The 22,848-nt window shown below is 46.6% G+C and overlaps 1 protein-coding gene across 2 annotated transcripts in view; it reads left to right on the top strand.

Annotated features, from left to right (window-relative positions):
* The first annotated feature begins 9,446 nt into the window (after nucleotides 1-9,446).
* SPIN1 (spindlin 1) overlaps nucleotides 9,447-22,848 on the top strand; it is a 76,776-nt gene continuing 63,374 nt past the window's right edge. Inside the window, exon 1 of one of the 2 annotated variants that reach the window (XM_047831505.1) lies at nucleotides 9,447-9,576. The gene's annotated coding sequence lies outside the window, so the exon portion shown is untranslated. Of the gene's footprint in view, nucleotides 9,577-10,197; nucleotides 10,246-22,848 lie in introns of those variants that run through there. The other variant, XM_047831506.1, reaches the window with a different exon arrangement.

Genomic DNA, 22,848 nt, shown 5'->3' with positions numbered 1-22,848 from the left:
AGGGAGTGGAAGAGAGTCCCAACTTAAGGTTCAAACTCACAAACCATGAACTCACGACCTGAGCTGAAATCAAGAGTTGATGCTTAACCGACTGATCCACCCAGGTGGCTTTATTTTATTCTATTTTATATTTGTTTTATTTACTTATTATTTATTCACTTATTTATTAAATGAATCGGCAACGGCCAACACCCGTCCTAGGCCATAGAGTGTCGGTGTGCAGCGCCGTGAAAGGTTGTAGGTAGAGGTGGGGACAAAAATCCCTCTGCAGAAGAAAAGGACTGTTGCACAGGAGGCTGACTGCAGGGGGAGGGCAAGGGGTCATCCTCTCCAGGCGGCAGACTCCCTGGCCACTGGAAAAGCACACGTCCTGAGTGGTGGGTGAGGTCCACTCCACAGGAGGGGATGTTGAAAGGGCAGTTAAGATTAGGAATCAGCCCTGGTTTGGGGACTCGGTCAAAGTGACACCATTTTGGGCCTACGGGTTTCCTAACACTGGCTCCCGCAACATCACCATGGGCACGGCGGCCCTGCAAGTGCGCGAGCTGGATTAATCATTCTGAATTGAGCTGACGTCAAAGGCGGAGGGAAAAAGCCGTCCTCCGCCAGACTTTCACGTCCTGATGCGCTCATCCGGAGCACATTCGCACGCGGGGATGTGTGTTCAGAAGGCTTTCAGCTGTGGATCACACGTGCTAGGAATTCATCTGTTTAGAACATTTGAACCTCCTCGCCTCAAGGGAGGGGGGATCCGAAGAACTGAAGAGAACAGAATTCTTGGCTTTTGATTTACCAAGTGGGCTTCTCAAGGCAGAGGTTGTAGTTTGAGGCAGAAGCGGGAAGTGTTCGGGCCGGGTTTGAGACTCAAATGCCAGTCCCTCAGGACACCTGGGATTTGGGGATGTGGCAAGAGCAAATGAGGGCAGCCCTGCCCTCCTGAGATCAAGTGCTCCCCTCCTCCCAGGCCGAGAAGTCTGGTGATGCCACGAAGGATCGAGACCCTGAGAGTCAGGGGTGGGACAGATCACGGGGGAGGCGCCTCTCCCTGTTGGTCTTGTCCTGGCCGCGGGCTGCATGCCAGAGAGGTTACCCTGGACGTGTGTTGTCCTCTGGAATGCCAGTGCTCACTGTGTGTGCCCAGACTTTGCTCAGCCTCTCTGGGTCACCCTCACACCCAGAAGAGGTGTGGTGAGGCCCAGCTTCATGCCTGGCAGGGACACTAACCTCACACACTGAAACTGAAGTTGGTGGAAGGCCAGCCTTGAAGGCACATCGTGAAAATAACTTGCTGAGGGTCATTGTTTGCTAGCACTGTGGCTCCACAGATTTAATCTCTCCCATTGTATGATTACTCCCATTTTTAAATTAAAAAAGGGATCCTTTATGTCCTTGAGGCCAATAAGGCCAGGGAAGAGGGTGCGGGGCTCTTTGCTCCAGCCTAGTCAACAAGGTGTGCCCCCGAGGGACAGGGACAACACACACGTGCACCACTCCAGACCCTAGGGAAAGCTTGTTCCGGATTTCTAGGGAAGTCATTTGTGAATGATACAGGCTAATATTTAAACATGATAGAGAATAAACGTAAAAGATTTTGGCTATCTGACAATGAAAGCCACGTTAAAAACATGGCGATATGTTTAAAAACAAAGTCAAAATTAATCGTTTCTAGTCCTTAAAGTTATAATCTATAATTCTTTTTTTAAAATGTTTATGTATTGGGGTGCCTGGGTGGTTCAGTCGGTTAAGTGTCTGACTTTGGCTCAGGTCATGATCTCACGGTTCGTGGGTTTGAGCCCCACGTCGGGCTCTGTGCCGACAGCTCAGAGCCTGGAGTCTGCTTCAGATTCTTTGTCTCCCTCTCTCTGCCCCTCCCCTGCTCGCACTCTGTCTCTCTCTCTCTCTGTCTCTCTCTCTCTCAAAAATAAATAAACATTAAAAAAAATTTTAAGGGGCGCCTGGTTGGCTCAATCAGTTAAGTGTCCAATTCTTGGTTTCGGCTCAGGTCATGATCTCATCATTGTGAGTTCAAGCTCTGCATCAGGCTCCACGGTGACAGTGAGGAGCCTGCTGGGGATTGTCTACCTCTCTCTGTCCCTCCCCTGCTCGCCTTCTCTGACTCTCAAAGTAAATAAATACATTTTAAAAATTAAAAAAAAAAAGTTTATTTGAGAGAGAGGGAGAGAGAGAGAGAGAGCGAGCGCGTGCGTGTGCGCATGAGCTGGGGAGGGGCATAGAGAGAATGGAGAGGGAGAATCCCCAGCTCTGTGCTGTCGGCGCAGAGCTGGATGCAGGGCTCAAACTTACAACTGTGAGATCATGACCCGAGCTGAAACCAACAGTCAGACCCTTAACTGACCGAGCCACCCAGGTGCCCCATAATCTGTAATTCTAAATTCCTAAAGAACAACAAAAAAAAGTTTTCTGAACACGAGAGGAAAAAATGTATTATCTCATCATAGGTAAGGTCTTTCTAAACATGGTAAAAACTGAAGAAGTGATATAAGAGTAATAAATTTGTATAAAACCTTTTAAAGCTTTGCATGAAAACAGATACCAGAAAAAAAAAGGACAAATGAAAAGTTAGGTAAAAATTTTGCTAACATATGATAAAAGACTAATATTCTTCAACATGTAAAGAGTTTTTGTAAATAAAGGAGAAAAATAAAATAAAAATCCAAATGGAAGAGTAGACTGAGGCCATGGACAATAAATAAGAAATAGCTATCCAATGACTTTTTTCTGTTCGATCCTTTTATTTAAAAATTTTTTTGAGTTTATTTCTTTTGAGAGAGAGAGAGAGAGAGAGAGAGAGAACAAGTAGGGGAGGGGCAGAGAGAATCCCAAGCAGGCTCTACACTGCCAGCACAGAGCCTGAGTGGGACTTGAACTCATGAACTGTGAGATCATGACCTGAGCTGAAACCAAGAGTCAGACGCTTAACCCACTGAGCCACCCAGGTGCCCCATGTTTTATCCTTTTATTTAGCAGCTTATTTTAAGATATAATTCATGTACTAGACAATTCACCCACTTATAATGTACAATTCAATGGCATTTAAAGGGGAGTATATTCATATCATCCATCACCACAATTCTGGAGGATTTTAATTACCACCCCTCTCCCGCCACCCCACCCCGTGGTGGGCAGTCACTGGTTTACTTTCTGTCCCTATGGATTTTCCTGTTAGGGACATTTATAGAAGTGGAACCATACCATATATGGCCCTTTTGATAGTTCATGACATTGCGCATCTTTTCCTGTGCTTACTGGCCATTTGCCGATTGTATTGGGAGAATTATCTACTCCAACCCTTGGTCCATTCTTAATTGAGTTGTTTGTTGTTTTATAATTGTAAGTTCTTTATACAAGCCCTCTATCCCAAGCAGGGTCCATGCTATCAGTATTGAGCCAGACATGGGACTTGAAATCATGACTGTGAGATCATGACCTGAGCCAAAATCAAGAGTCAGACGCTCAACCGAGCCACCCAAGTACCCCTGTAGGAAGTTTCAAAATTGAGAAGTGTGATTCCTCAAATTTTATTCTTTTTTTTCAATATTGCCTTGGCTATGCTGGATCCCTCAAATTTGCACACAAATTGGTCAATTTTTGCAAAAATAGTTAGCTGGGATTTTGATAGGGATTGCACTGAACCCAGAGATCAATTTGGGGGGGTGGATCGCAATCTATAAACATTAAGTCTTTTAGTCTGTGACTCAGTTCTTTAATTTCAACACAACTTATTTGGCAGTTTTCAGGGTATAAATTTGCATTTCTTTTATTAAATTTATTCCTATTTTAGTCTTTTGAAATCTATCATACAAGGAATATTTAAAAAAATTTTTTTTAAAGTTTATTCTTTTTTGAGAGAAGGGAGTACACATGAACACAAATGGGGAAGGGGGGGAGAGGGAGAGAGAGAGAGAGAGAGAGAGAGAGAGAGAGAGAGAGAGAGAGGAAGACTGAGGATCCAAAGCAGGCTCCATGCTGTCAGCACAGAGCCCTGTGTGGGGCTCAAACTGACAAACCACGAGATCATGACCTGAGCTGAAGTCGACACTTAACCAACTGAGCTGCCCAGTTGCCCCAGGAGTATTTTTTTTAATTAAAGTTTTTTTTCATTTTTCTTTAAAATCAAGTATAGTTGACATACGTTACATGACTTTCAGGTGTAGAGCATCATGATTCCACAAGTCTATAGGCTATGCTGTGCTCCCCACAATTGTGGTATTATCACCATACGACACTATCATAGTACCACTGACTACGTTCCTTGGGCTGTGCCTTTTATTCCTGTGACTTAGTCATTCTGTAACTGGAAGCCTATGTCTCCCACTCCCCTTCCCCCATTTTGTCTGTCTGTCTACCCCATTCCTCTCTGGCAACCACCAGTTTGTTCTCTGCATTTATGGGTCTGTTTCTGCTTTGTTTTTTTAGATTCCACATATACGTGAAATAATATGGTATTTGTCTGGTTTATCATAATACCATCTAGGTCCATCCACAGTGTAGGAACGGTCTTTTTAATTTCACTTTGTTTGCTCATGGCTACTACACAAATCCACAATTGATTTCTGTGTATTGATCTTATATCCTGCAACTTTGTGAACTCCTTTATTACTTCTAATAGTTTTTAGTGGATTCCTTAGGATCAAATGACTTTTAAACACATGGAAAAAGACTGGTTTCTCTTATAATAAGAGAAATGCAAACGTAAAGTATCATGAGATACGGTTTTGTTCACCTACTACATTGGCCAAGATCTAAAATTCTGGAGGCTCCTGGGTGTCTCAGTCTGTTGAGTGTCCAACTTCGGCTCGGGTCATGATCTCGTGGTTTGTGGGTTTAAGCCCTGACCTGGGCTCTGCGCTGACAGCTCAGAGCCTGTTTCAGATTCTGTCTCCCCCCGCCCCTACCCTGCTTGTGCACGTGCACACACTCTCTCAACAGTGAATAAACATTTTTAAAAAAAGATCTAAAATTCTGATATCATTGTATAGGTTGCAATCTATGAACACATGTACCTCATTCATCAACCCCACTTCCAGGGGTGTACCCTACAGCACCAGGTTGCACACAGTACTGCTGGTGAGGCACAAATGCTACTTAAAGAGTATGTGGTATGCAGGCCCGTCATTGTTTGGTTCCATTTTTGTAAAGTTCGAAAACAGTCAAAACTAATCTGCTGAGAGAAATCAGCAGAGTTGTATTATCCTCGTAACAGTTGATCAAGATCTTTAGGACGTGTTTTAAATGAGGATTTTGTCCTTCTTAACCCAACGGTAATACCACCCAATGAAGCAGTAACTCCCCACTGTCGAGTATCCAGTTTGCTGGTGGCTTGGAAGTTATTACTATATTATCCTTCCCAAAAGCACTCTGTTCAGCCCAAATCCTGTCCCCCAGCATTATTATCAGGGCCTTCCACATCATCTCCTGTATTTCCTGATTCTCTAAATTCTCTCAAGCCCTAGACAGACTCGGCAGCCACCCCACAAAGCCGACTGAACATCTTCAGTCGTCTCCTCCTGGATGGTGAAACTCCCTTGTGTGTGTGTAGGGCTGTACAGGGTTTATTTTGATCCTTGACACAACCTTGGGAGCATAGGTAATGAGAACTGAAACTGCCCAGCGTGCTGGCATTTGAGCCCTTGATAAGCCCCGCGTCCTAATAAATCCACGTGATCCAGTATTCCCAGAACAAGTCATACCTTCACATAATAAATAGCTGTCGGGTCCTTCCTGCCCTGTTGGAGGTATATTGATGAGGACAGCAGCTCTTGTCCCTGCCATCTAGACTTTATAACAGGGTGGGGAACAGGCAATGCACATGTAAACCAATCAGTGCGGTACGTAAGCACAAACGAGCATCGGTGCTCCAGAGAGAAATGAACAAGGACCTGTGTAAAAGAGAACAGCAGAGAACCACCCACTTGTGCAGGTGGTTATGGGAGGCTTCTGAGGAGACACCTGAAAGCATTTCTTTGCCTGCAGTGTAGAAAATGACCTGGAGGGAGGCAGGAGCCAACCGGGGAGGAAGCTGCACAGTTGACCAGACGGCTGACCTGTGCTCCTGAGGTTTCTCTTGGGGTCACTCTTTCAGCAAACATTTCCCTAGAGCAATGCGAGATTCCCTCCACCGAGCATATTCTTGTGGACTCGGATGTACTGTCCCTTCTTTCTGGTCCCACTGCTGACCGTGTTTGCAGGCTCTGGTCACCTCCGCACTGGATGACAGCCCTAGACCTCTGCAGAGTGTATATCAACGTGGCTTTTGGTCAGAGATCTAGCCCCAGTGCCTTATCAGGACCATCGGAGAACAGATGCCTCTGTCCTGGCCAGGCCACCATCTCATCAGGATTCACACAAGGCTGCCTAATTAGTTTAGCCATAAACCTGTAGCCACAGGTGGGAGTGGCAGGGCCAGCAGGAGCCCTGATCTTGAGGACTGATGTGTTAGACATGGAAGAACCCTGAATGTTCCCAGTTCATCAGCCTCGGCCCCCACAGTCTGGGAGTAGCAGGGCATTGGGTCAATTGGAGGAGGTGATCCAGGTGGCCAATGGTGAGAGAGCATCCTTACCTACAAGGTAACTAGCAGACTGTCAAACTCATGCACCTAGTTACACGAATAGAGAATTATTCCTGTGTGTAGCACGCATGATGCGTTTAGAATACTTTTTGCCATGTTCAAGAATTGGATTATTTTATGATAAACGTAACTACTCTGAAAAAGCTTCTGAAGACTGGTTTCCAACGATCACATCAATGTCAGCGGGGTAAGTACACCAATACATCAAGGTTCGCTGTGGGTCTGAGCTCACCCCACTCTCACACCACAGATGTGCTCATCTCTGGGGCAGAATATCCCTTCTCCCCAAGTGGGAGCCCAGGGACTCAATATTAAGAGACATACGCCTCGTAGAGGTTTGGAACGGTTAACATGCCAATTGATACTTGCCAGAAATAAAGTTTCCGCAGGAGGAAAAATACATGTAGGCTTTTCTGACCCAATCTCCAGAAGTCAAGTGTGGTTGGGAAACTTGCAGAAACCAGCTCTATATTTAAGTTTCTGGAAATGCTTGGTCAATGAGCTGGAAGACAGCAGGGGATGCTTACTTAGCACCCTAGAGATTCATGAGATAAATGGGGCTCCGCCCAACTTTTCCAACCTGTTATTTTGAAAAACTTCAGTTTTCCAGACTCGTTTGAATTGGACAATGAACCACACACACTCATCACAAAATGTTAGCATTTTTGTTACATTTGCTTTATCTCTCTGTAAAACACATATATTTCTGAACCATCTGAAAGTTGTGGCCACTAGGACTCTTGATTTTTCAAATAATCCAAGACAAACCTCCTAAGGACAAGGGCATTCTCGTGACAGACATCGTCACCCTGACACATTAAGGATAATTCAATAATACTCTCTCTGAAATACATTCCATATGTAAAATCCTCCAACTGTTCCCCTCATCTCTTTGGTTGCTTCTTTCCTTTAAAGTAGTGTAGGTTCGAGGGTCATGTGATGGATTTGGTTGCAGTCTCCTGTGTCTGGCCTGATTCCCTAGCTTTTCTCATTTTCTCCCAATATTTTTGGCAGATTTAAATGGGTGTAATTTTTGACATTCAGCATGCTAATGAGCAAGGCTTCTGAGGGGCGGGGGTGAGATACTTCTGGCAGGAATGGTGGTTGCGTACCTTGGAAGTGCCACCCTAGCAGACATAGGGTGGCTCACCTCCCTGGCCTGTGCATTGTCTCCCAGTGACCATCGCTAGAGGCAAAATTTAAACCAGGACTTCTCCAGGAGGGAGGGGATGGGCTGACACATTTAGCTTTGCCTGGAGACATTTCTGGTTGTCAAAATGTTGGGGAAGGTGTGTGCTCAGGGCATGTGGTCAGTAGAGGCCAGGGACGCTGCCAAACATCCTCCTTAAAAAAGAATTACTCAGCCTCAGATGTCCATAGTGGCAAGGTGGAGAAACCCAGGGGATGCCACTGCAGTGTTCCAACCAGTGGACTCTTCCGCACCTGCCTCGTCCCGTTCCTCTGGGCTCCTGATGTGCTCCGTGCACGTGAAACACAAGTGAAAGCATCAACCCTTCAACACATCCCCACTGGTGAGCACAGCGACACGCTTCCGTATTTGTGTCTAAACTGGCCCTCTAGTTGGCCTGTGAACTCCCTGTGCTCGCCAAGTGTGTCACCTGAGATGAGCTTTAATTGCTTGAGCAGGCACATATCAGTCTTATTTGAGAGGAAAGAAGAAGGTGCCAGTAAAATCCCAGAGGGCATTGCTAACTAGCAGCTCGCTGGGCCGCACGTGAGAGCCTAGCGTGTTCTCCAAAAGTCCTGTCATCCGACCTGACAGCAGTCCGTGAGGCGGTTTACTACGAGGTGGCTGCCCGTTTGCGCTCGAGGAACCAAGTCCCCTCTGTGCCCTGCTCCCTGCTCGAAGACACCTCGCTAGTGGGGGGCCGGGGTGGGGGAGGGGAGAGCTCCGGAGAGTGGAGGACTGCGAGCACAGAGCTCCAGGGTGGAGTGCGGGGGTGGGGGTTGGGGTTCAGACCCAGGATTCAGCTCCTGCACTCATCTCATCAGGAGTCAAAACTGTTTCTCTTTTCCTTCCTCTCCCCATGCTCCCGCAAACAAACAACAAAACACTCAAAGGGCATCTTGGGTAAAACAAGTCAAACGAGTTCTCGAGCGACCTTGGGAACGCCTGGTTCCCAATTTCGGAGGAGAGCTAGGCTACTTCTCTTGTGTGTGTCGAGGGCTGGGTTCTCAAGGTCACAGGTGGGTGGACAAGGCCCGGGTTCCTCCCCCCATCCCCGGCGGGACAGAGGTGGGTGGGCGAGGCCCGGGTCTGGTCGGACCGGGACCCGGGTCCGCAGGGCGCCCCTCCCTCGCCCGGCGAAAAAGGTGGGTGGGCGAGAACCGGTTCTGGTCCGAACGGGACCCCGGTCCGCAGAGCGCCCCTCCCCCTCCCGGCAGGGCAGGTGGGTGGGCGAAGCCCGGCGGCGGCGCAGTGCGGCCGCGGGTCCGCGCACCGGGAACGGGCCGGGCTGGGGCTGGCGCCCTACCCGGCGTGTGGCCAGTGTCAACGCAGCCACGGCTCAGCCCGCGGACGCCCCTACCACCGTACCCGGCCTCATCCACCCGGGCGGCGGGCGCGCTGCAGGACGACTTACTGCTTAGATCCAAGAATGAGGAGGGCAGGTCCATCCGCGAAAGTCCTCCCACTGAACGAAAACGAAACTTCCCAGGATGCCTGACTTCCGGCGCGAGCCCTGGCGCCCCAGGCTCCCGGGGCTCGACGCCCCGAACACCGCCCCTTCCCGGCGCACACCTGGGGGCCGGCCCCGCGCGCCCGCCCCGGGGCCCCGCCCAGCTGCCCCCGGCGCCACCAGGTGAGAGCCCCGCCCGGCCCCGCCCCGGCCGCCCACGCCGCCACCGGGAGAGAGCGGCGTCGGGCCCGCCCTGCTCGGTCCCGCCCGCCCAGCTGCCAGGTGAGCGGCGCCAGACCCCATCGCCCACTAGGCCCGTGAGAGCCGCACCAGCCCCGCCGCCAGGTGAGCAGTTCCCAGCCCTGCCCGGTCGCTGGGCCCCTCCCGGCCCCCAGGCCCCGTCCCGCGCCGTCCCTTCGCATCCGCCCGACCGCCGGGTGAGTGGCGCCATTCCCCGCCCGGCCGCCGGGCCAGGTCCAGCGTCGTCCGGCCCGCCCTACCCGCCGCCAGGTGAGCAGCCCCAGGCCCCGCCCGCCGCCCGCCGGGCTCCACCCAGCCGCCAGGCCCTGTCGCGCTCCGTCCCGCCTCTTCCCCGCCTCGCGGCCTGGTGAGTCGCACCAGGCCCAGTCCCGCCTCCCGCCTAGCCCGGCTCCCAGGCCGTGTACCGCTGCAGCGCCGGGCCCCGCCCCGCCTGCAGGTGAACTGCCCCTGATCCGCTCGGGGCTCCAGGCCGCGCCCCGAGGCCCTCTAGGCTCCGCCCTGCCGCCAGACCCCGCCCGCCGTCTGCGGCGCCTGCGCAGTGCGGCCCGTTGGGCCGGGGCCGGGCGGCGCGGCCGGCGCAGTCGGCGAGCGCAGTGCGCGTGCGCCGTGCGGCCGGGGGCGGGCGGCGGCGGCCGCGGAGCGGAGCGGAGCGGGGGCGGGGCGGCGCCGTCTGGCTCGGTCGGGCCGGGGCGGGAGTGCGGCGCGGGACGGCGGGGCCCGCGGGCTGCGGACGGCGGCCTCGGCGGCCGGCAGGTGAGGCCCGCGTGCCGCGGGTCGGAGGGTGGAGAGCGAGGGCCGCGAGGGGGGCGCGGGCGGGGCGCGCTGCGGGGCGGCGGCGGAGCCCGGGGAGCGGCGGCCGGGCCGCGGTGCATTGTCCGGGCGCGGGCGGCGCCTGCACAGCGCCCCCTGCCGGCCGGGCCTCGGGTGGGGGGCCTCGGGCTCCGGCCGCGCGCCTTTGTTCGCCGCCCCCGCCAACATGGCGGCCGCCCGGCCCGCCCGGCCGCGGGCCCCGCGCGCTTTGTTCCGCAGGCCTGGGCGCCGGCGGGCGGGGGGCGGCGGGGGCGGGGCGCAGGAGCGTTGCATAATCGGCCGGGCGTGGCGCGGGACGGGACCCCCCCTCCCGGGCGGGGGAGGGGCGGGGCGCTGCGGGCTCGGGTCGCCCCCCCCGCCCCGCCCCCGCCCGGGGCCGCCCCTCGCGCCCCAGCCTCCCGAGTGACCTTGAGCGCGCTGCGCCCCGGGCGCCGGGATGGATGGGGCGACGCAGAAGCTGCGCAGTGCTCGGGGTGGGCTCTGGGGGCCCCGGTGGGAGCGGCCGCAAGGGGGGCGCACCACGCATGTTGACGCAGCGGGGTCGTGCGGACGCGGTGTCGCGTGCCGTGCGCTGGGGGACCTGGGGTCGGAGCGGGAGTTTCCATGCACGTCGGGGTGGGATACGCGGGTGGAGGGGCTGCGCTAGCGGGAGCATCAGGAGGCGGCACCGGGCACACTCGAGCGTGTGACGCCACGGCAGCTGGAGACGACATACCTTCCGAGACGTGAACACCTGTAACTTTCCTGTGTTGGAATTTTCTGGAAGGAACTCTGGTCTGGAAAGGGTGGAGGGAGAGAGCTGTGACCGCTTTCCACACAGCTTTTGTTAGGAAATGGAAATCCAGCCTGCCCTTTATGGTGTATCCCGGGGCAGGTTGAGTTTGAGAATGCTTTTAGAGGTTGTGAGCATCCTTTTAGAGGTGGTGACACTTCACATGGGGTCACATCAACCAGGAACCTCCTCAGTTCCTTTCCCCAGCCTTGGCTGATGGGCAGACACCCCCAAATTGGAAGAGCCAGGAGTTTACAGAAAACATTCGTTATTAGACTTGATAACGAGTAAAGGTCGCACAATGTTTATGTCAAAATTATGGATAGTAGGTATTAATTTCTAGTGAGAAAATAGAATGTTTTTAGTTTTGGTCTTGAGTAGCGAAATGGTTACTGTTAAGATGTTGTGAAATGTGTAAGGTAAAAAAGGCTTGTAGTTCTCTATGTTTAATATATATTTGTCTATATATGTGTATATATTTTTTAAAGCTTTGGATAAATCCCAGAAATTCCACCACTACTGCTTCTGACAGTACCCTTAGTTACCAATTCAGAATAAGGCATTTACTTAGTTTTGGAATATCTGAAGTGTTGTTTAAGGTAGTGTCTCTGTGACTCTAGATCTAAGATATACTACAGGAAAAACAGAGGGTTCCTTGGTCACCTAAATTTGGGAAACAGTGCTGTGTTTTGCCCTCCATTAGGGTCACAATTCATTTCATCGAATTAAGGGCCTTGAGAAATACTGCAGTACTGTTCCCATGGTCAGTGGCAGATCTCTTTTTGATGTGTTTTTAATGGAACATTTGTTAACACCCATGAAATTCAGGTGACGATGAAGTGTTGGTCATTGCTGTCCATACAGAGCGTCTTAGATAATGGTACCTGTCCCTTAAGTGTGAACTGGGACGCTGATGGGGTTTGTGTGTGCCTGTGCCTCTTATGGCAGTATCTCAAATTTGGCTCTTAGTCATAAGATATGAGAATTATTAACCTGAAGCCTTAAGTTGAGAAATTTGATAATAGTGTTTTCAGTTTCCGGTGATTTACTTGATTGTCCATCATTTGCAGCTTCACCCACTGTACTTCTTAATTGTTAGCAGTTTTTTGTTGGTACATTAAAATTACATGGTAGGGATGCTGTATCTGAAGAATTAATCACATGGGTTATTTAGAGATTAAAAATAATGCTGTTGAGTATTTCTTTTGGTTTAGCTGTTAACAGGATCTTAATTTGCTGAGAAAGAGCAGTTAATACATATCTACGTAAATACTTATGTTTATTGATGCTTAATTAAATGTTTTCTTTCCCTGTTCCTTGAATGAGAAGAACTTGGAAGAGGGAATCAACTATTTTGCCCAAGTATGTTGTTCAATTTGGCAGACGTTATGGTGTTGTGAGAAGGCTGTGGGCTCTGGAGTTGGCCATGGAGATAGTGTGGCCTTCAACTCTGCGGTGTCTGGGTGGAAATCCAGCCCCACTCCGTCCTGGTCTGAAGCCACGCGACTGATTCCCACTCCCACCTCTTGGCCTTTTGAACTTGCCATTTCTGAGTTGTCACACGAGGCCATCTTGAGCATTAACTGAATTTGTAGGGTTCCCGGTGCAGTCCTGAAATGCAACAGCCCCTGCCAGTCATTGTTGATTTCCTTTTCTTCCCGCTTTTGAACTTTGCATGGTATTTTTAATGTTGAAGTGAACAGTTTGATAAGTTGTGCCCCAGTATTCAATGCAATTTTTAATTGAATCTTTGTTCTTAATAAAACGAGTCTTGTATGGGCATAATACATAAAGATGTGCCCTTGCAGACCTTTCAGTCTGGTGGGGAAGATCTGCCTGCATGTGGTGAGGGAATTTGATGCTGAGAGCAGTTGGCGGAGAAGGCGATGCCCGAGAAGGATCAAGAGTATAGAGCAGGAGGGCAGAGAAGGACAGCCCCAGCAGAGGTGCGCAGAGAGTGTTTGAGACCATCCTGGATTTGAATCCCAACCAAAGATTGCCCCGTGTTAGCATTTACTCCTATGCGTGTGTTTATCTGTTAGATGGGGTCAGAACACCTACCTCATCAAGTGTAAACTTCTGGGTCCCTGTAGTAGGTGCCCTGTGGGTACCGATGCTGGTGATGATGACGTTACCAATGCTGACACCAGCTGTAGTTTGGCAGGGCCATTCTGTGTAGCAAGAATTTGGGGCTAGATTTGACGTAATTCTGCATACCATATCCAGGCAGTTGGTGTTTACCCTGTAGGTGGGGAAAGCCATTGGAAGGCATTAAGCAGCATGAAAGGTGGACTGAAGGAATCTGCCAGCACAGGATCTCTAGTCCAGCCTGTGGGAGGCGGTGGATGAAGTCATTTGGGACAAGGGGAGTCAGTCTGGAGTCACTAGAATGTTGAATGTGATGAGTGTTTTGGATGGAGGAGGTGGAGGGAGAGGGATACATTCAGCATATGTTTATTTTATCCAGATATCGAGAGTGTAAATGAAGAGACTAGTAAAATATTTTTTATACCATTTTAGGTGTTGTTAGATTGTAGTGTTGTCTTTTAAAAAGGCAGAACACCTTTTTAAAAAACTTAGATTGTATTTATAATAAGTTTTAGTTTGTTTATAGTTATATCATTACAGCCTACGTGTAATTTTTGGATGCGTATGTATATGGCCTTGTGTGTATCTATAAATGATCTCTGTAGTCACAGGCATGTGAATCTACATGTCCATGTGTTTTTATATTAGTTAGTCTTATTCTTAAATCGTAGTAATTAATCTAGGTCCTGACAAGTGGTCAGAATGTCCTTTTTCCTGCGTACAGGATTGGGTTGTTGTGAGTTGCTCTTTTTGCTTTTTCTCTTTAGACCACTGTGGACCCATGGGCTTTGGTATATTCAGTGTTTTAATCAAGTAGCCCTCATTCTTTTTCCTCGGCTTGTCTTAACTTGGGCACCATGCAGTCCCTTCAAGCCGGGTGTCTTCCCTTGGTGCCACCCCATTAATCTTTGAACCGTTTCTTGCTTTCTGATACCAGATGCTCATGACTCACTTTGTGCTTTCTTTATCAGCCAGTTCTTTCAGCTGCTTTTATTGGAGAGTGGAAGTTAGATACCAAAATCTGGTTCTGTGTTTCCTTATTGCTACTGGGATGCCCCTACTTTCATTAGACAGATGTGGGAAATACATGCAACTTGATTTTGTATTGATATTTCCAATTCGTATTTAACAACTCAGGGCTTTTCCTTTGAGTTCATCCTTTTTTCTCTAACATTGAAAATTTGCATTCTTTACAACATTACTTCCCTTTGTCCTGCAGTGTAAATGACGTTTGGAAACACCAGTAACAGCATAGTGTTGTTTTGTATTTCATTATAGTCCTTTTTGTTCGTAAAATATATCTACATAAGGATGCACAGTTGACATTTGGAATTATGAAATGATTTGAAAATATTTTCTTTCCGATTCTTACCAATTTGATTATTAATTGGGTTTATTTTCACGAAATCTTTAGTGCTTAATGATTGCGTTCATTTTGTTTAATGTATTTTTTTTCAGTATGTAAAACATTTACGCAGTTCAGAAGCCAAAGCCGTGTTACAGAGGTATGGTCACATCATTCCATGCCTGTCTCCTGCACCGTTCCCCTCGTGCCCCCTTTTTGTTAGTTTCTGGTTTATTCTTCCAGTGTTTTGTTTTTGCAGATACAAGCACTGGCATATTTTTATATCCTTTCCTTTTTTAAACAAAAGGTAGAACTCAACACTTCTCTGTTTTTTGTGGGGTTTTTTTGTTCTTTTTTTTTTTTTAATTTAATACATTCTGGAGATTGCTTTATACGAGCTCTTTTCCATTCTTTTGTGCTTATAGTTTCATAACGGTGAACACAGGTTGTTTGTATTTTATTGCTGTTATATGTGCTGCTGTAGGGAATAACCTTGTAGATGTGTTGTTATTTTGTGTTTTTGCAGGTATAGCTTTAAGATAGTGAGATTGTTGGGTAAAAGGTAAACATGTTTGAAATTTTGTTAGTGTCAAAAAATTCCAGTTTAAGAAGGTAGGTCTGATTATGTCACCTTTTTACTTAAGACTCTCAGTGGCTTCCCATTGCTTTAAGGACACAATTTCATAACACGACCTCACAGACATGTGTAATTTTTATCGTTTGTGCCTCGCCTCACGGGCGTCACATCTCCCTTTGGTTTCCTTGCTCCAGCCACGCCTGTCCTCTCTTCTGTGCCCGGCACCTTCTCCGCCAGACCACGGGGCACTGGTTCTTTTCTTCTGCCTGGAATGTTTTGTTTTGGTTCTTGTTTCGGTTCTTCCAGGTTTTTTTTTTTTTTTTTTTTTTTTTCTTTTTCTCCCTAAGTCTGTTTGTTTTTGAGAGAGAGAGGGAGAGAGAGAGAATCCCAAGCAGGCCCAGGGCTGTCAGCACAGAGCTCGACGCGGGGCTCCATCCCATGAACCTTGAGATCATGACCTGAGCCGAAATCAAGAGTTGATGCTCAAGGGATCGAGCCACCCAGGCACTGCCCTAGTCTTTCTTTAAAGTTTGTCTTAAGTATCACTTTTTCATGAAATTCTTTTTTGTGTGAGTTCGCAGATTTTTGTAATAAGGTAGAATAGTCCAGAGAACTCTGTATATCTATTACCTGTTACCACAGCCATCAACTTTCTGAAGTTTTTGAGTTTTTTCTTGACTTCCCTGTAGTTAAGTTCTCCTATTAGAGACACTGCTGACCTTACTGCTCTTCTCAAAATTATACTGTAAATGAATGTAACGTAATGAATTCTCATTTTCTTTAGAATGTTGAGTTTCGTGAAAACAGAAATTGTTCCTGTTTTTGCCCATGATTAGTTTTCTGGTATTCAGCTTGGTGCTTGGGTCGTGACTGCTCAAACCCGTGCCCTGGGCAGTAGTTGGCCAGGTGCTTTGTGGGTATGTCTGGTCTGCTGTACAGGATGAATTGAAAGTTGTGTCAGTTCTGTTGCCTCTGACTTTGGTGCTGTGGGTGTCCTGCACAAGGTGGGCCCTTGTCCTGGAGCTCACCGCACCTGTGGTACGGGGGGCAGGACTCTCTGGGAACCTGGGGGAAGGGCAAGCCTTCACAGCAGCCTTGCAGGGCCGAGTCTGCCTGGCATCGGTGAGGGCGACCAGAAGAGCAGTGAATGCAGGCTGCACATGTGCAGCCACAGGTGCTGCACGAGAACTCTCCCCTGGCCCGCCCAAACTAGAACCGGGGATGTGGTTCAGTCTAGCCAAGTTAAAACATTACAAAGCGAAATGATGAGCTCAGGGTTTTAAATTCGTAACTCAGACTCCACATAAGGGACCTGAAAGTTTCTGTGACTGCTGTAAAAAATTCATCTTGAATTCCAAATTTGTAAGGAGTGCTGATGGATAAAGAATGGGATTCTAAGAATTGGATTAGGGACAGACGGTCAGATTGCCATGACGTTAGAGACCTAAATTCTGCCGGGCTTCCTTTGCCAGTAGAAGCAGCGCTTCTGTCACCTGTGTGAGGAACTTCGTCTCCCTTTGCCTGGAAAACCTGTAATTGCCTTTCCTCCCCCAGGGATGGTCCTAGCAGGCCCCAAAGTGGGAGGTGCAGAGTGTGACCCAAAAGATGGTTTGGTTTGCCACTGTATAGGTAGGAACCTGGGGAATATTTGTGGGAATGGATCTTAAGGGGGGTGGGATTATGGTGGAAGGGACCTGAAGGTTGGTTAGGCCGTATTTGTTGATGTGGGCTCATCAGCAGACGTTCTGGATCAGTGTTGTAGCTTGAGGGATTAGAGTTCTGGTTGATTGCCTGAAACAAACAAAAGGTGGTCTGTCTAAACAAAGCTGAGATGCCAGAACTGTTGGTATAGCATGGAGGAAGAAGGCATCCAAAGGCTTAGGGAGATTGGAATGTTGTGACAGGCCTGGTCACCCACTCTGGGAGGATTCCGTGCTCATGCCTTACCCCCCAGGATCCTAGAGGGCTCTGGTCACTGTTAAGGTCAGAAATCACAGTGGGAACTGCAGGATCCATAAATGTGGTGGGGATAGTTGGATCCTGGAGTGGCAGGTCTGTGGAATGGTCTTAATTTAGAATTAATCTTTGTGGGGCGTGCCTGGTCGGCTCAGTCAGTAGAGCATGTGACTCTTGATCTTGGGGTCGTGAGTCAAGCGCCACCATTGGGTGTAGAGATTACTTACAAAAAATGTTTTTAAAAAAGAAAGAAAAAAATCCCTAATCTTTGGGTTGCAACTACTAGTAATTTCTTTGGTTTATTCTGGTGGTGTTTAATCCACACTAACTGTGGAATTGCCGTTCATGTAACCATGTGGTCGCTAGAGGTTTTTTTATTCACGTATGAATTGTACTTTTCATGGCTCTTCATTCCATTTTTGATGAATATTGGGTTGTTCCTGGTTTGAGACTGTTGGCTCAAGCCTCCAAAGAGCCAGAAGACAGCAAGTTTGGATCACATTTAGATGTAGCAGAGGAAATACACGTGAGGGTGCTGTCAGCACCTTGCTGGTCTGTTGCATATGGAAGAGAAAGGGATAGAGAATGTTTGGTAGGCAGAGTCTGGTGACTGCAGTGTAGTTTTAAGAAAGTTTAAGCAAGGCCAGTGAGGAGTCTTCCAGCCAGAGTTGGGAGTCACAGGAGTCTCTTGTCCTGCAGGAATAAGCCTGCTTTAGTATTCTGCCTGTGGCCGATCTTTGGCTAGAAACAGCCTGTGGGAAGTGTGGTTCTGGTGGGAAGGGTGATGGTGAGTTCAGAGTAGCGCACCTCCCCATGGTAGGTGATTCAGGAGGCTCATTTTCATGGCTGTCACAGGATTCACGAGCGTGGACTTGATGTGAACATTCAGGTATGTGTTTCTTTTGCATGCTTTACTGTTCAGTACACTCAGGAGTAGAATTGCTGGGTCATATGTTCTGTCCAATATTAGTAGATAATGCCAAACTTTTCCAAAGTGGGTATACCAGTTTCTATTCATACTACGGTGAACAAATCCTTGTTGCTTTACGTCCTCACCAATGTTTGGTATTGTTGGTCTTTGTAATTTTAGACATTTCAGTGGGTGTATGGTAGTATCTCATTCTGGTTCCTGAGTTAGATGTGGCCATGTATTTATCTTGGTCAGTGAAATGGGAGCAGAAGAGATTCATCACATAAACTTTAAGAGCAGTAGTGAGATTTTCCATATCCCTTCCCTCTTGCCAGTGATCATGTTTCCAGATGCAGCTTCCTACCGTGCTGGTCTTTTATGTGTCTGCAGTGGGCAGAAAGCAGAGGGAAATACAGGAAGGGTGGGGTGGAGAAAAGAAGAGGAGTGGGAAGGCAGGGGTGGGAAATGGGAATTATTTTGTGTTGAGTTTTCTTAACTAAGGTTTCTGGGGTTATCCTTACAGATAAGTCTTTATTTTTAAGAGCAGTTTTAAGTTCACAGCAAAACAGAGCAGAAAGTACTGAGTTCTCCTGGATCTCCTGATCCCCCAGCCCCTGTCCCCAGCCTCCCCCATTATCAATATCCTGCACCAGATTGAACATTTGTTTGTTACAGTTACTGAACCTGTGTTAGCACATCATCACCATTCTGAGTACATAGTTTATGTTAGGATTTACTGTTGATGGTGTATACTCTAGAAGTTTTGATAAATATGTGATATATATCCATGATAACAGAGTCACACACAGTAGTTTCACTACTGTAATAATACTCTGTGCTCTGCTTATATTTCTACTGTAATTCCATTGTAGTCAGAACACTAAAAGCTTATGAAAATTTTAAAGCTTGCTTTATGGCCCAACATATGATGAATTTTTGTAAATATCCAGTGCGTGCTTGGAAAGAATGTGCTTTTGCATTTGTTGGATGCACTGCCTATATTTGCCAGTTCAACTTGGTTAGTCATATTAAATTCTCCTGTGTCTTTACTTGTTTTTTCTTTCACTCTACTGGATGTATCGATTCAAAAGAGAAATATATTGATACCCTGATCTTGCATTTGTCTGTTCCTTCTTAGTTCTGATAGTTTTTACTTTATATATTTTGAGGATATGTTGTTAGGTGCATACATGTTTATAGGTGTATATATTCCTCATCAGTTGAGTCTTATAAAGTCATTGAGTGTTCCTCTTTAAGAAAAAAGTATTGTTAGAAATAAAGTTTACTTAGCGGAATATTAATATAGCTGCACTTTTTTTTTCTGGTTAGTATATGCAGTCTGTTATCTCTTTTTACCCTTTATTTTCATACTTTTCTGTGTGCTTACATTTTGAGTGATTATTTTGTCAAATGTATAGTTAGAATTAAAAAAAAAAACCTAGTCTGACAATATTTCTTACGTTTGGAAAATTCAGTCTGTTGACATTTAACAAAATAACTGACACAGTTGGGTTTAAATCTTAATACGTGCTTTCTCTTTATTAAACCTGTTTAATGTGCCCTTTTCTCTCTTGTTTTTCTTTGGATCCTTGTTCTTTATTTTTTTGTTAACTTGGAGGTTATTTTTTAATGTTTATTTTTGAGAAGGGGAGGGGCAGAGAGAGAGAGAGGGTGACGGAGGATTTGAAGTGGGCTCTGTGCTGACAGAGAGTCCAATGTGGGGCTCTCCCAAACCATGAGTTCATGACCTGAGCTGAAGTCAGATGCTTAACCCACTGAGACACCCAAGCGCCCAATTAACTTGGAAATTATTTAAAACCTGCATCTTTGACTTCTCAAAATATAATATTTGGGTATATCCTCCATTTCCTGGGCACTTAAACTCCATTTATCTCATTTTCATTGCAACTATTGTGCTGCTTTAGTTCTGTATCTATTTTATCTTAAAAATATTGTATAATCAATAGTTATTTAGATTTATCCTTTTTATTGTTCTTCATTCCTTGCTGTAATTCCAGTCCCCCATCTTTGAATATTTTCCTTCTGCCTGAAGAATACTCTGTGTTTTGCACCTGTTGTATGGCTGCTAAGAGTGAATTCTCTGATTATGTTAGCTAAAAATTCCACAAATTGATTTTGAAGGATAGTTTTGATGTGTATAGAATTTCCTAACTTGTTTTTCTTCTGAGGCATTGAAAGAAGTTACTGAATTACATCTTCAGCTTCATTTTCTCTATGAGATGTATGTTGTCAGTTTAATATTTGCTCCCATGAGTGGAAACTATCTTTTTTTACTTAAGACTTCTAAGACATTTTTGTCTTTGGATTTCAACAATGTTACCGTGATGTGTTTAGGTATATACTTATTTATATTTTGTTTTTTAGTTCTTAGTAAATATGTACTAAAGTAATTTTCATTCTTTTGAAAAGTTTGTAGACACCATCTTTTAAAGTTTTTCTGCTTCCTGCCTCCTTCCGCCCCTTCTAAGAATCCACCGGAAGCATATTAGACCCTCTCAATTTTTTTCTTCTTTTTAAAAAAAATTTTTTTTTAATGTTTTTATTTATTTTTGAGACAGAGCATGAGCAGGGGAGAGGCAAAGAGAGAGGGAGACACAGAATCTGAAGCAGGCTCCAGGCTCTGAGCTGTCAGCACAGAGCCCCTTGCAGGGCTCGAACTCAGACTGTGAGATCATGACCTGAGCTGAAGTTGGACGCTCAACCGACTGAGCCACCCAGGCGCCCCTCTTTTGTCTTTTTTTTTTAGTGCTCCTTTATTTTTGAAGGAGAGACAGAGCATGAGCAGCGGAGGGGCAGAGAGAGAGAGACAGAGAGACAGAGACAGAATCCTAAGCAGGCTCCAGGCTCTAGGCTCTGAGCTGTCAGTACAGAGCCTGGTGCAGGGCTTGAACTCACGAACTAGGAGATCATGAACTGAGCTGAAGTCGGATGCCTAACCGACTAAGCCACCCAGGCACCCCAACCCTCTCAGTTTCTTACCCTCTGCATGCTTCATTCTGGATATTTTCTTCCGGTCTCTCTTAGTTCGCTAATTTTTAATAAGATTAGGCTACTGTTAATGTCTCCATTAAATTTATTGTACTTTTTTCATTTCTGGAAAATTTGGCTCTTTCATAGTGTCAGAGGTTCAAAATAGCCAGAGTAAGGCCAATGAATAACTGAAGTAGTAATTAGTAAACGTTTGGTGCTCACACACCAAAATGACCGTTTGTAAACGGTCAAATCAGAACATAGAATGAGGCTTACAGGTATATTGTTATAAAGAAGCTTATATGGTGAGAAGGCAGTGACTGTATTCACAGAGATTAGTTATGATGTTAGAATTCTCTTAAATAGTATGGAATCAGTCAGTGGTTACCATGTATCAACCTTGGGAAACCGTTCAAGTTTTGCTTGTAATTTTTAGAGGCACAAGAAAGTAATGATCCAGGTCAAGTTAGCCTTGCCTGGTAAGCTGCATTAAGCTTTGCCTGCATGAGTAAACTGGTTCTGTCTGCATGGGGGATCCTCAAGGCTGGTCTTTGCCTGTCCTTGATTTTAACAATTATATCCTTTTGGTCATTGGCTTAGCAGGCTGAGAGTATGACCAGCTATTATACTGTTATTCTTGATTACTACTGTTGAAATAGGCAGAAGAATAAGCACATTTGCTGTTTCCATTAGTAGAGTCATCAGGCTGGAGGCCATGTAGTCACTGTTGTCATTATTCATGTGATTGTTTTTGATATCATCCAGTTGTTTGATCCTGATGGATACCATTTGTCATGTGAGTGGCTGCCAACAGGCATTTAAAACCTTCGAGAGAGGGGCGCCTGGGTGGCTCAGTCGGTTAAGCATCTGACTCTTGATCTTGGCTCAGGTCATGATCTCCTGGTTCGTGAGCTCAAATCTCACATCAGGCTCTGTGCTGACAGTGTGGAGATAGCTTGCGATTCTCTCTCTTCCTCTCTGTCTGCCCCTCCCTCAAGTGCATGCACTTGAGTACACTCTCTCAAAAATAAATAAATGTTAAAAAAAAATAGTTTTAAAACCTTTGAGAGAATATAGTGAGGAGAACAAGAGCCAGGGATTGAAAAATTCCCCAGAGCAGGGATTCCCAGGAGCTAAGATTTAACCAATCAAATAAATGGACTATAATTGGATTCACGTTTTACCTAAGTCAGTTTACACTTTTTGAAAAAATAATTACATAGGCACAACATAATGCCCTAGCAAACACCTATTCTCAAAATATGTAGGACAGGATGAACAAGAGGATATTGTATTTCAGGGGGTGGTGTTGGAGGCAGGTTTTCCACCTAAATTTGGCCTCTGTAAGATGTGAGCGATCAGGTAATTTAATGAGGCATTTCTTTGGTAACAAAAGAAAAAGGTTAGTAGTTCGAGCAAATTATAAATTCAGTTTTCTAAGTTTGGTGAGTAGCTAGTTAAGGTTTCTAAATACAGGGTTCTGAGCATCTTCAGATGGAGTGAGGGGCAGGCAGTGGCAAGCTGACAGATGTTCCTGGTTTGCAGTGTGAGTGTCCCTGGTGGTCTTTCTGAGCAGCCACATAGCAGCGGCATGAGGACTGTGTACACATGAACAATTGTAGTTACTCTGAAGTTTATATCAGGTTGTCCAGCTTTAGTTTATATGGCTTTAAGAAAATTAATTTTAGTTTTGTAGTGATTCCGTGTCAAAAAAGTGGGAGAAAATTGGAAATGTTAAGTTCTAGTCAAATAGTGGGGGAAACTAGAATTTGGGAACCAGTTCAGTTTACAGGTAAAAAAACACCTCAAAGACAACAGACTACAATCTGATATCCAGAAAGGTGTATTATTCAATATTATTTTTATCTTTATAATTATTACTATTTCTGTTGAAAAGAACAGGAAGA

Source organism: Prionailurus viverrinus, chromosome D4 (assembly GCF_022837055.1).
Source record: "Prionailurus viverrinus isolate Anna chromosome D4, UM_Priviv_1.0, whole genome shotgun sequence".
NCBI lineage: Eukaryota > Metazoa > Chordata > Mammalia > Carnivora > Felidae > Prionailurus > Prionailurus viverrinus.
The sequence above is the reverse complement of the archived record's forward strand: the minus strand, read 5'-3'. Positions and strand labels throughout refer to the sequence as shown.